Here is a 13,919-nt window from a genome sequence, read left to right as displayed (position 1 = left end):
CAGCTTTACCATTTTAGATTTGCTGTTTTTCTCAGTCTAAATTATTCTTTGATTTGGGTGTTATTCTCAATGAAACATAACTTCATGCCTTTAAATTATTCTAGAGTATTTTAAAATCCATCACTAGCCATTTAGAGAGCTTTGTGTTCACTGTCATGTTCTTTATAAAGCCAATTTTGCTTCTCTTGTAAAAAGTGTTATAAAATAGCCTAATCATAGTCCAATAGAGTGTTTATCCTTTGGTATTATTGATTCTAGGGAAAAGAAACATCCTTTTGTAGAGATGGGAAATTATAAAACAGCATGATTTTTAATTACTTAAAACTTAGTTTTACCAAAATCCAATGTTGACTAGCAATAAATATAAAGATTGATTTTTGATCTATATTATCATTCAAGAATTACTTTTACCTTGCTTATGGAAAAATATTGTGCACTGTGTTAATGCAGGACAAGTATTGAATTTATTCCCAGTATAAAATTCCCACATTTATTTCTTTTATAATATATTGTCAGCAATGGGATTGTGATGTGCTACATTAATATGCATTTTTCATGTTTAGATATCATTTGTTATAGCTGACATTTAATTGGTCTTGTAGAGTGCCAGCCAGCATGTAATCCACATAATAAACATTTAGTAAATATTTATTCCATGAATAAATAGAATTTGGAATCTCATTTTATAATTGAAACATCAAAAACCCATTGTGTGTTTGCTTCTTCCATTCATATGCTTTGCTCATCTGATGTTGTTGTTTTCTTCTCCACATGCAAAACAAAGATAACATGGCTCAAAATCTCATCTTTTTTTTAAATTTTGGATACTATCTGTGATTGAAATGAAGAAAGGTGAATGGAAGTTCAATGGAACTCACGGTTATTTTTAAAGAATGTACTCATTAAATGGTTCTGCACAGGGAAATTTAGGGACAAAAGCTGTCTTCCATTGTATCACTCTTCCATTTGGCTTGCCAACCTGATGTTGTGTTGTCTTCTTGGACTATTTTTATTCCACTTATTAATTTCCTTCTTACTAAGACCATTTTGACTGGGTTTTTGTTTCTGTTAATGTAAACAAATTCTGTGTCATGAACTTCTTGATTCCTTAACACTTTGGACTACTTCTGGGTATGTATTCATTGCCAGCTCCAACTCCATGGGAATGATGCTCCCAATTTTACAAGTCATGTCTTTCTCTCAGAGGTGGGATCACTGGGAAAATGTTGAAAACTACAAGGTTTTATTTAGAGTTATCATTAGCTTTTTAAACACTTCTCATAGTAATTAGCTTACGAGTCCAAAAGATTGAGAATGTTACATAAAATCACAGGTAGAATTTGTCACCCTCATTTGCAAGTAATGCTTGAGTTGATAACTCATGCAGTTAATTTTGGAATGCAAGTTGTCAAAATATAAAGACACAAGTTATATTTATATTTGTTAAACACTGTTCATTAATATGGCCTTAATGGTCCATACAAATCTTCATTTTATAGACTTAGTATCATAATTATTTTTGACTCAAAAATGTGCTTAAGTGTATTCTGTGTCTTTTCCACTAATGTTTTTATATAGTTAGGCATTTATCACAGGACTTTTCATAATTTTTCCTCATAGTTCAAATCGTGGGAAGTTATCTTAATAAGTGTATGGAGAAGTATTTATTTTTCTTTTTGCTTCAGGTTCTCATGTGGCTCTGTGTGGCCCTGCCTGGCAATAGACAGGTGGGCCTAACTGGCTGCAGTGCCTTAGGATTGAAATGTACATCCCAGGCAACAGTCTCCACTTGACCTTATTTGCTCATTTGACCTCATTTGCTTTATTGTACTCATTTTTTAATTTATGTTTTTATCTATTCTTAACTGATACAGAAAACAAAACATTAAAATTATACATGCTAATGGTGTACTATGTAAAGTTTTGAAATACACATATACTGTGCTGTGTTTAAATCAGGTTAACATATCCATCTCCTCAAATTTTTATCAATTCTTCATGATAAAACTTCCTAAATTCTTTCTTCTAGCTTTTTAAAATGTGTAGTCCATTATCAATGTCAATAGTTACTCTACTGTGTCATAGCACACCAGAACATCTTGTTTCTATTTATAATTTAGACCCATTGATCAATCTTTCTCCATCTCTCCCCCAACCCTGTCCTCTTCCCAGCCTCCAGTAACATCCATTCTGCTCTCAATTTTTATGAGATTAACATAATGGAGTTCACTTATGACTGAGACCATGTGTTACTTGTCTTTCTGTGCCTGATATATTTCACTTAACATAATGACCTCCAGTTGAACTCACTTTGTTCGAAATGACAGGATTTCATTCTTTTTTTAACATCTTTTTTGGTCAGTGTGTTGTATATATTTGCCACATTTTCCTCTTCCCATTCTCAGTTAACAGGCACTTAAGTTGTTTCTATTTTTAATCTATTATTAATAGTGTTACAATGAACATGGAGGGCAGATTTCTCTTTGGTATAATGACTTCATGTATATCCAGTAGCAGGAGTACTGGGATCATATGGTAGTTCTATTTTTAATTTTTGAGGAATTCTCCATACTGTTTTTCATAGTGGCTGTACTAATTTACATTATATCAACAAGGGGTTCCCTTTTTCTTTATTCATATGGTCCGGTAGAGAACAAATGTAAATATAATATGCAAATACTTAAAATATTTTAAAAATTCGAATCATAGGAGAAGAAATTTAGATTTTATCAGCATCTTATATCATGACAAAAATATGTTCTTCCTCAATTCTGATAACATTGAATAAATATTTTCACTTATTACTAATCTAGATTTTATTGCTACTCATTTTGCAGGACAACAATGATAATGCAAACCTTTCAAATTTTCTTTTTAGTAATATTAATTTGAAGTGATTTTTAGCAATATGAATTTTATTAATTTGAATATGAAATAATGTCTTTGTCTCTCCCTGTCTCTGTCCCTCCCTCTCTTTTTAATCTTCAGAGAAAAAGTTCAACACAGATTTCATTCAATTTTGGATCAATGAATTTTTGTAGAAAAACTACTTCAGATGTTTCCAGGCATGGTGGCATATGCCTGTAATCTCAGTGCTTGGGAGGCTTAGGCAGGAGGATCAAGAGTTCAAAGCCAGCCTCAGCAAAAATGAGGTGTTAACCAACTCAGTGAGACCCTGTCTCTAAATCAAATACAAAATAGGGCTGGGGATGTGGCTCAGTGGCCAAGTGCCCCTGAGTTCATTCCATGGTACCAAAAAAACAATGCTTAAGATGATCTAATTCTTTCAAGCAGGAAATGACTAGAATTTCAGCTCATTTAACTAATTTAATAAAAAAATTATTTTTGATATAGATTCACATATGGTTGCCTGGGTTTTTATTTAGAAGTTGATTTGTCATGTTCAGAGTATAAAGCAGTCTAAACTAAGTGTGAGTGTGAGAAGTTTGGAAGTTTGACAATTTTTAGAGGAAAAGTAATAAAATACTTTTGTGGGATAATTTCACATTGTTTCGACATACTGTCTGTCTTCTACTCCTAAATTTATGGTGTTCAAAGGCACAAACTTGGTAAGAATATAAGAAAAATAAGGTTCTTGGTGGCTTTGTTTTATTTCCACTATTTTAAGTAAGAATTCCATATAATTTGTTCTATATTTTCCTATATGAGCTATTATTAACAATATAAAATATATTCCACTTAATTTTAAAATGTTCATGTTTACAGAACTAATTGTAACCTTAAACTAGTCTAGTTAAAAGGTTTTTATACAGTACAATGGTTCTATACAGCTGTCAATCAGTATGAGGCCAGGTTTAGAACTTTCACAATGTTCATTAGTACATCATTTTCCTCCAATTTTGTGCTTGGCTATCTTCTTCTTGTTTCAGAGCCTTCATACTAAATCTGTAGATTTTTAAGAATAAGGATATATCAACACATATTATGTCATTTTACCTCACACATGGTCTTTTCTGTCATTGTCTGTGGTGTGTTCCTCACTGCCTCAGACAACAAATGTTAATTTGATGTGTATTCTTGCTCAGTGTACTCCTTGGTCACTTATCTACCTAAAAGTGCACTAACACACATGCACACAAACACTCATACTGAATCACACATTTTTATTTAAAATGGGCCTGTTTTATATATACTCTCTGCATCTTGCTTTATCAATTGGCTGTATGTCATGAAAATCTCTCTAGTTGTTATACATGTAAATACATAGTCTTTAGTGTAAGTATGGTGTTCTTCATTATGGGTATTAGCATATCATTGTTTACTCCACCTAATACTTGTTGAGATTACCTTAGTTTCTAATATTTTACCTCTACAAATGATGCTTTAATAAGCATCTTTAAGTTTGGATGTTTTTTTATATCAATAGCATGTATTACTTTGTGTAGCTTTTATGGTCAAAGGACATGGGCATTTTAATAAATATTTGAGTAATACTTTTCAAAAAATCGTGCCCATAATTTATATATGAAGCCAATATATGCTTCTCACATATTTGCCAATAACATGAGTGTATATTTTCTGCTTGTCCCTATTGATACCATCGATTGGAATTGTTCCTTTTAAATTTTTAAATTTGATCCATATAAAATAATTACTTGTCATGATTCATATTTTGCTGACTGCTTGGGAAATTTAAAGCATTTTCATGTATTTAGTAGTATATTCTCTGTTCCCTTTTTTAAACTGCTATATTTCTTTTTTTGGTTATCACTTTATAATGGTAAGCTTAGCTTTACCTGAAAATGTTATTTTAGGATTATTCTTACTCTTGCTTTATATCTTCTTAAAATTAAAACTTACAAGTCTCATACCATGGGTACTTATCTTATTATAGTCCTGGCATTCTATGGTACATTAGGGTGAATATAGTTAAAAATAATGCATTCTATGTCTCAAAATGGTTAAAAGAGAGGGTTTTTCAATGTGCTTACCACAAAGAAATAATAACCTTTTAAGGTGATTGGTATAGTTTGGATATGAAGTGTCTCATAAAGGCCTGTGTGGTAAAGGTTTGCTCCTCAGTTAGTGCTATTGGGAGGTGGTGAAACCTTTGGGCGGTGGGGTCTTCTGGAAATCTTTAGATCATTGAGTTTGTGCCCTGGAAGGGGGTTTAGGATCTACCATAATGTGCTGTCTTGCCACAGGTCCAAAACCAATGAGGCCAATCAATAATGAACTGGAAAATTCAAAACCATAAGACAAAATAAACCTTTTTCTTTTATTAATTGATTATCTCAGGTATTTGGTAAAGTGATAGAAAGCTGATAAAGCCCATGAGAATATCCTTATTACCCTGATCTGGTAATTACCCAATATATATATGAATCAAAACATCACATTTTACTTCATAAAGACATTATATGTCAATCCAAAGATAAAAATAATCAAAATATATTATGATAAAAGGAGATATGTATGTTAAAGAACAATTAAAGCAGTATGTGTTTTAGTTCTTACTTGCTCTCTTAATTCCAAGAAATAGTCACTTGTAAGTGTTTGTTATTTACAAGTGCTTCCTTTAGACATTCTTTAGAGTAGAACTGCAAGTGGAGAGTTCTTTGAACTTTTATTTTGTTTGGGAATTATTTTATCTCATCTTTTTCTGGAAAGATATTGTTTTATTGATTATAGATTCTAAACAGAAAAATCCTTTCTTCAGCACTTCAAAAATGTGCTACTTCACTATAGAAAATGAGAAAAACTGCCATTGAAATTGTCATTCCCTTGGGTAATCCATTCTACATGCTTCAATTTTTTTCTTTAATTTTCGTAAACTTGAACAAGAAGTATCTATGTACAGATTTTGTTAGTGTTTTCCTGTTTGCAGTTCACTTACTTCATAGAATCCATAGGTTTATGCTTTGTTTTTCATCAAAGTTGTGGGGATTTTAACCATTTTTCTTCAAATATTTTTTCAGCTCTACAATTTATTTGCTTCTTATTGTTTCACAACTTCTGGAGGCTCATTGTATTGTTTTCAATATATTTATTCTCTTTTGTACAGATTGCATAATTTCCACTGCTCTGTCTTCAAGTTCAGTGATTTCCATCTCCATTATACTACTGAGATATCCCATGGTTTTAAAAATGGTTATTATACCTTTTTATTCTAAAAATTTTATCTGGGGCTGGGGTTGTACCTCAGTGGTAGAGCACTTGCCTAGCATGTGTGAGACACTGGGTTTGATTTTCAACACTGCATAGAAATAAGTTAAATAAAGATCCATCAACAGCTAAAAATATTTAAAAATTTTTATCTCGTTCATTTTTATGTCTCCTTTTCCTTTGCTGAGATTTTTAAATATACATACACACACACACACACACACATATGTATGTTAGTAGAGTGTATTTTAATGTATTGTACACACATGGGGTATAACTTATCCAATTCTTGTGGTTGCACATGATGTAAGGTTTCACTGGTGGTGTATTCATATATAAAAATAGGAAACTTATGTCTGATTCATTCTATTGTCTTTCCTATTCCCATACCCCCTTTCTCTATAGTGTTCATAATTGCTAATTATAGTATTTTTATGGTAGTCCTTTTGAAATCCTTGCCAGATAATCATAACACATATCTTGACTTAGGATTTATTAATTGTCTTTTCTTACTCAATTTGAGTTGTTGTTGTAGTTTCTGTTTTGTATGATAAATTTGGTTATTTTAAAGTCTTCATTTGACGGCACTGTAAGTTCCTGTTACTGAAACAAACACTAATTTAGCCATTGTGAATAAATTTTTAAAATGTGATTAAAACATTCCATTGGCTTAAGTGAGATAGATTATTCTAGATAATATTGATGGACTTGATTTAGTCAACTGATAGAACACAAAACCATAGTTGAGTCTTCCTATGGGAATAAAATTTCCTCTGGATAGCAGCTTCAGTCCTTGTCCAACTGCCGTTATCTGTTAATCCTGGAGACTTGTAATATGCGTTTTATATTTGCCCAATCAGCCTCTAGAGTCAGATAAGTCAATTTGTGGCAATAGATCTTTCAATATACATTTCTAGTATGTTCTGCTTCTCTGGTTAATCCTTGATTGATATACCTAATTACTGGGATAAGAAATTATTCTAGACATTACCCTAAACCTTTTGTGGATTATGATATAAAAAAGGTGTTCCTTTGCAATTTTTTAAAAATTTTAGTTTGCTAAATTGCTTAGTTACAGAACACATTTAGTGGCTTATTGCTGTGGTTTATCATTCAAATGTGTGCTGTGATCTCCACCTCAGTAGTGATGGAGGTGGATGTCAGAGTTTCAATCACAAGATATGCTGGGGAGGGGCAGACAGAAAATAAGTTGCAATGGAAGAAGGTTTGAAACATCAGGAATGAAGGAAGACTAAGGAAAAGGACAAACATATAAGTACATATGATTAGCTCTTCAGATTGTAAGATTGTTTTGCTAGTCAAAAGCAAAAATGGTAACATGATTTAATGTTTTCTGTGTATGTGGTGATAATATTTCATACAGCCGTATTTTATAAGTGAGAGGGTAAAAATGTAAATGGTACTAAGATATCTGTATTCAACTTGAAGTTGTAATGTTGATACCAGTAGTAGAACTATCACATAATCTTCCGGTCATATTCCTATGTATTCACATGTGTGAATTCAAAAATATAATGTTTACACAAAACTTATGCATGGATGATCATAGCATTTTTATTTACAATTTGTAAAAACTGGAAGCTACTAAAGTTTCCTTCAACAGGTGGTCAGTGTATAGTATAATATTCTGTACTATTCATTGATATGAGAGAATTAGCTATTGATATAGGTAATGTTATAGATGAATTTTAAACAAATGGATGAATTATTTTTTCTAAAAGAGCCATATCTGAATGTTACATAATTATTCATGTGACATTCTGGAGGAGGCCAAACTATTGGGAAGAAAAATAGTTCATTTTTAAAAATTGTTATTTTGAAGAAGGCAAAATATTTGCTACAAAATAAATATCTAGGGAAATGTGTAGGGTTATTTAATTTTCTAATGTGGCACTGGGTTAGTGAATACATGACTGTTATAGTTTGATCTTGAGTTTCCCCAACAGTCTGTGTGCTAAAGACTTAGAGCTAAACCATGTTGTTATTGGGAAGTGTTGGAACTTTAGGTAGATAGGGATAATGGAAGGAAGTTAGGTCAGTGGGGGCATGCTTGTTAAGGGGATCTTGGATCCCTGGACCTCTTCTGTCTCATTATTTGCTTCCTAGCAGCCATGAGGTAAATAAATAAACCTTCTCTGACGAGCTTCTTCCATGATGTATGGTTCTGCCATCCCCAAAGCAATAGTACCAAATTTATTTTCTCAAGTATTTTGGAAAGCTGATTGATATAATGACATTGAGAATTTGTCAGCACTATTGAACTTCATATCAAGAGAGGGAAGTTTAATGTAAGAAAGTTTAAAAATCAATCAAGATTAGGGAAATCGCAGGATGACTTATAGACTATTACAAATGTGTATATTAGAAAGGATCTAAAATTGTGAATTCCTGGTACAAATAAGCACACTTAATATCAGGTTTTAATTTATAAATACGCATTTCCTAACCAAAGGAACCCGAGATCTTGGAAAAATTACTGATGCTAGACCTGTGGCAGGGAAAAATACATGATAAGCCTGGAGCACTTTAGGGTACTAGAGGTTAACAAGTGCTAAAACAGAAAAAACATTAATTGGTAGGGATATGTCAAAAAAATATAGACGCTATCAGGAAGGTGATCCCAATGGTCAAAGGTAGAACAATTTGAGCAACAAAAAATAAATAACATAGTACTGGGCTTGTTGTAACTTAAAGAATTTAATAAGTACCCATGACTCCAGACTAATATGAAAAAAATATTTAGTAAATAAATGGAGAGGAAAAGGGACAAAACTTTACAGAAAAATTCCAAGTTGTATATGTAGATACTATTACTATTAGGAGGTAAAACATAGCCTTGTAAGTGTGGGCTAGATTTACTAATCTCCTAGTAGTACAGTATGCAGGGAAATAATGGTAATATTGCATGGATAAATCTGGCAGTACCTTATTTACGTGAACAACATGACCTGTAGCAAGTTCATGTTGATATCCTGTAATGCAATGAAAGACTACCTCTCTTCTATAGGGTTCTTCCTCAAAATTCACAATCTAAGTCCAAAGATGAGAAAATATCTCAACAAATCTCAAGTTTTTTTTAAACCTAAAATAGCTGAGAAATAGTCTTCAAAAGCATCAAGATTTTGAAAAAAAAAACAACAAAGAGAAACTAAGACTAAGCACTAAAGAGACATTAAGACTAAGCACTAAAGAGACATGAAGACTAAACACAATTTGTTACTCTATATTGAATTGTAAAAAAGAAAAGGATATTATTGCAAAAACTGGTGGAATAGACTCTACCTCATTAATAATGTTGCACTATTGTTAATTTCTTAGTTTGGAAAAATGTTCAATGAATATAAGAACATGAGGAGAAGTTGGATAAAGATAGAAACTCTCTAATACCTTTGGAAATTATATATATATTTCAAATTGTTTAAAATTAAATGTATACTAAAAACAAAGAACCAAAAGTACTATAAATACACAGTTGCTTCAATATTTCTTGTTTTCAAAAGTTAATGAAATAAGTTGTAATAATTCACAATATTTCATGTAATATAGGAAGAGAGGATAATCTCCAGATCATTTTGTTAGTCCAGAGTATCCTACTTTTTTATTTGATAAGAGCATAAACATAAATGAAAATTACATGGAAAGTTTTCTCAGGAATACAGATGCAAACAATCTGTACAAAATATAAGTGCATTTTATATAGCAAACTATCATACGGTTAGTATACCACAATTGAGTTAATCTTACAAATGATTTATTTAACATTCAAACATAAGTTAAAAAATAAATCCATGTAATTCAGAACTTTATCAGACTGCCAAAAAATAAATTTATTATATCAGTGTATGCAGAAAAATCATATATTCATGCCCCAAACTCATCAAATTTTGAATATATAGGAAAATCTTCGATTCAGTAAAAATAATTTGGGAAAATTACTCAATAAAATTATACCAAGTGATAAAATATTTTGAATATTCTCCTCTTATCAGAAGCACAATAAGATTACTTTTACTATTATTTCTATTTCAATTTGTAGTAGGATATTTATCTAACTAAACAGAAAATCATTTTTAAATAACTATTTTATCATAATTTTAGAAGTAAAATAGGCAAAATAATAAAATATTATTAAGTCAATTTTTGTTACAATTGTTGTTTGGATACAAAGTTGGTTTATAGAAAAAATATTTCCATATATTAGCAGCAATTAGTATATGTGATGATTTTTTCTCTTTGGTACTATAGATTGAACCCAGGGCTACTTTACCACTGAGCCACATCCTCAGCCTTTTTAATTTTTAATTTTGACTAGGGTCTCACTAAATTGCTTCAGGCTCTGATAAGTTTTAGAGCCTATCCTTGAATTCAAGATCCTCCTGCCTCAGCCTCCCAAGTTTCTGCTATTATAGGTACATGCTGCTGAGCTCAGCAAAATATGTGATTTTTTAATGCTATTTACAATAATAAAAATCACCCAATTTTTAAAAGTTTGTAGACAAGTCCTTTTATAGTAGTCTATTAAATGAGATAAACTAAAGCAACCTCAAATTAATTGTAAACATATCATCTTATAGATTGAGATGATTAATAAAAAATGCATGGTTTCCCCCCACAATTGTTCTAATATGGAGAGGATGTTTTACTAAAATCAACAAGTTAATAAAGTGGTATTATTATAAGGAAAGAGAGAAAGTAATTATCAAGACAATTTGGAAACATTATTTACAAATTTTGAAGACCAGGGATTGTCAGTATTATTAAAAATACATATAAATTATGACCAAAATGCATAGAAATGTATCAATTAGTATTGGTACAAAGATGGAACACTAGATCAATGAAATAGAATTTAATGTGGAGAGCAAATAAAAAGAGTATGTGTTTATAACAAAAGTCAGATTATAAACAATGTTCGGGGTAAAACAAATCCATGTAAAAAAATTAATTTTGGCCCTACCATTTGGTATGCAAAAAACTAATTCTAGTTAGTTATAGCCATAACAGTAATAAAAGTTGAATTAAGAAAATTATAATAGAGTATAGGTATAGAATAATAGCTTAATTATCTTCAAGTCAGCTAACTTTATTTTTAAGGCCATCAAAATTATTACTCATAAAGGAATAATTTTATAAATTGGAATTTCAGCTTCTTAAACAGTACCATTAGTAAAATGAATATGATGAAAAGCTACACATTGGAAGAAAATATTTGTCATTCATAGTACAAACAACTATGACCTGACAATCAATAAGAAGAGAGATTTTCAAATCCAAGGTAAATGGTTTTAACTCTAAAAGAAGAACAAAATGATAATATTTAAAGTCAATAAGGAAATGAAAAATGCTTAATTGCCACAAAACAACTGTAAAATAAATCCACATTGACTTACCAATACAGATTGGTAAAAATGATTGGCAATATGACAATATCAAATGTTGAAAAAAATATAGAACAAATGGGAATATTTGATATAAGGGTGCTTGAAAGGGAATTCTAGTCTTTGTAATTAAATGAATGCATTCTATAATTTTCCTAACTCTAATATCATATGAAAAATAGACATAAGTATCATTTCTTAACTAATAAAGCTTCAGGAAGGTGCAAAGGATCAAATTGCACTTTGGCACTACCTGCTCTTGCTTCATGACCCATGGATCTGTAGATTTCATCTCATCTCTTAGGGTTCTGCTATAATTTGAATATAATTTGTCTGCCCACACTTCATGTGTTGGAGGATTGGTCCCTAGTGTAATGCTGTTGAGAAGTGGTGTGACCTGTAAGAGGTGAGGCTTCCTAGGAACTGAATAGGGCATTAAGGCACCACCTTAGAAGGAATTAGTACCTGTCTTGTGAGAATGGATTTAGATCTCATAGAACTGGATTAGTTATCATGAGAATGAGTTGTTACAAAGAAAGTTTGGCTTTCTCAGCTTGCTCTCTTGCCTTTTCTCTTGTCACACAACTCTCCTTCCTCCTCTTTGAGTTCCTTTTCATGTTCTCCTTCAGTGTGATGCTGTCAACCATGAGGCCATCACCAGATACATGCTCATGCTGGTTCTCTTGGACCTTTTGATATGAGAGCTAAATTAACCTCTTTTTCTTATAAAATCCCAGTCTCAGAAGTTTTGTTGTAGTAACACAAAACAGACAAAGCCTCCTTCACATTCCTTCCTAGCACACCTCGCCCTTCCACATTTTTCTTTAATACACGTTTACCCTCTATCTTGAAGTTTCCTTCTATTCTTGTTATCTGTGTCTTCTGCCACCTCTTAGAATTAGCTCAAAGTTTGCTTTTAAAATGCAGCCTGTCTAAACTTTCAAACACTGTAGCTGTTTCCAGTGAACTGTGTAGTCTCATCATTATATCAGCGAAGAATTCTAGTAGCTTTGAGTTAATTTTCTAAGAAAACGCTTATATCTATATTTTATACCTAGTGCACTGGCTGGCATAATTGCTTTTGTTTGTTTGTATTTTCATTTTAAATCATTATTCATTATTAATTCTTTTGCCAATTAAAGTCACATATCCATTGCAATCAGTCCCTATATCCCTTCATTGACCACTATTGTCATTTATCTCACTACTTAGAATTATACATTCTTCTGGTATTGATTGAAATTTCTTTCAACATGGATTAAATGTACATAGTCTAAATATTTTTTTAAACAGAGTATATGAAGCATGCAAGATATAAGCCACTTTGTATTCTTTACCATTTTCCTTTCTTTCATCATTAGGCTTTGACAATTACCTTAAGGCAGAAGAATCCTTTGAGAGCCTCAGGCATCTGCATACAGACTGTCCTTCAATTCCATCCATTATTCCAATTAATCATTTCTGGACATCTCTGCTAATCCCTAGTCTGTATTGCTGGCAGGCTTTTATGACTCCTTACATTTATTTCTGTTATAATAATCTAATTTAGAAATGTCAAAAACAAGTTACTATATGGTTGTAGAAATTGAGAGGATAACATGATATAGGATAAAGATACTTTTTCCCTTGAAAAGATTGATATCAAAGGGGTCTTCCTTTTTTCTGGAGAGGTTTTTTTAATAATGTATTCAAATATGAGGTGAAATATTTCCTACCAATGTAAGTTTAAGTTAACATGTTAACCAATGACCTGCTGCTAAACCAATTAAAACAAAAAAGAAAAAAATGATGCACAGCAGTTACTGATATTCACAGTATACATGCTCCAGCTTTACCATTATCAAACAGCTAATTTTGTATCATTGAGTTATGCAGAAATGCAAAAAATGGCTATGAACCTCTACATCTGCATTATTAGTTATATTGTCATGAATTCCAAAATATTGCAAACTGTGTTACCTGTGATTCCCCTGGAGACTACGATTGCTGAGGTGAAAAGATCTCAGATATTTTGTAAATCAGCTTGAAGGAAGATTTTTCAGTTGACTGAAGCCAGGGACTGCCAAGCAATTGGGTTTTCCTAAGAAGTTCTAACTGAAACCACTAAATGTTTAATTTTGCTACAAATAACTGTGAAAAAGTAATTTTAAAATACTTGTACTTACTGAAAATATAGTCAGGTTTTACAAAATATTTCATATAAATTGAGTGAAAGTACAAAGTTCTGTCACACTCCTTTATAATCAACAGTCATACACACATGCATGTTTGGGCGCGCGCACACACACACACACACACACACACACACACAATTTCACCTCTTAGTAATTTCTTGTATTAGTGTGATACATTTGTTATATTTGATAAACCAATATCAATACATTATTGTTTACA

The sequence above is a fragment of the Urocitellus parryii genome, chromosome 6, assembly GCF_045843805.1.
Source record: "Urocitellus parryii isolate mUroPar1 chromosome 6, mUroPar1.hap1, whole genome shotgun sequence".
NCBI classification, from domain to species: domain Eukaryota; kingdom Metazoa; phylum Chordata; class Mammalia; order Rodentia; family Sciuridae; genus Urocitellus; species Urocitellus parryii.
This window is presented reverse-complemented; position numbering follows the sequence as displayed.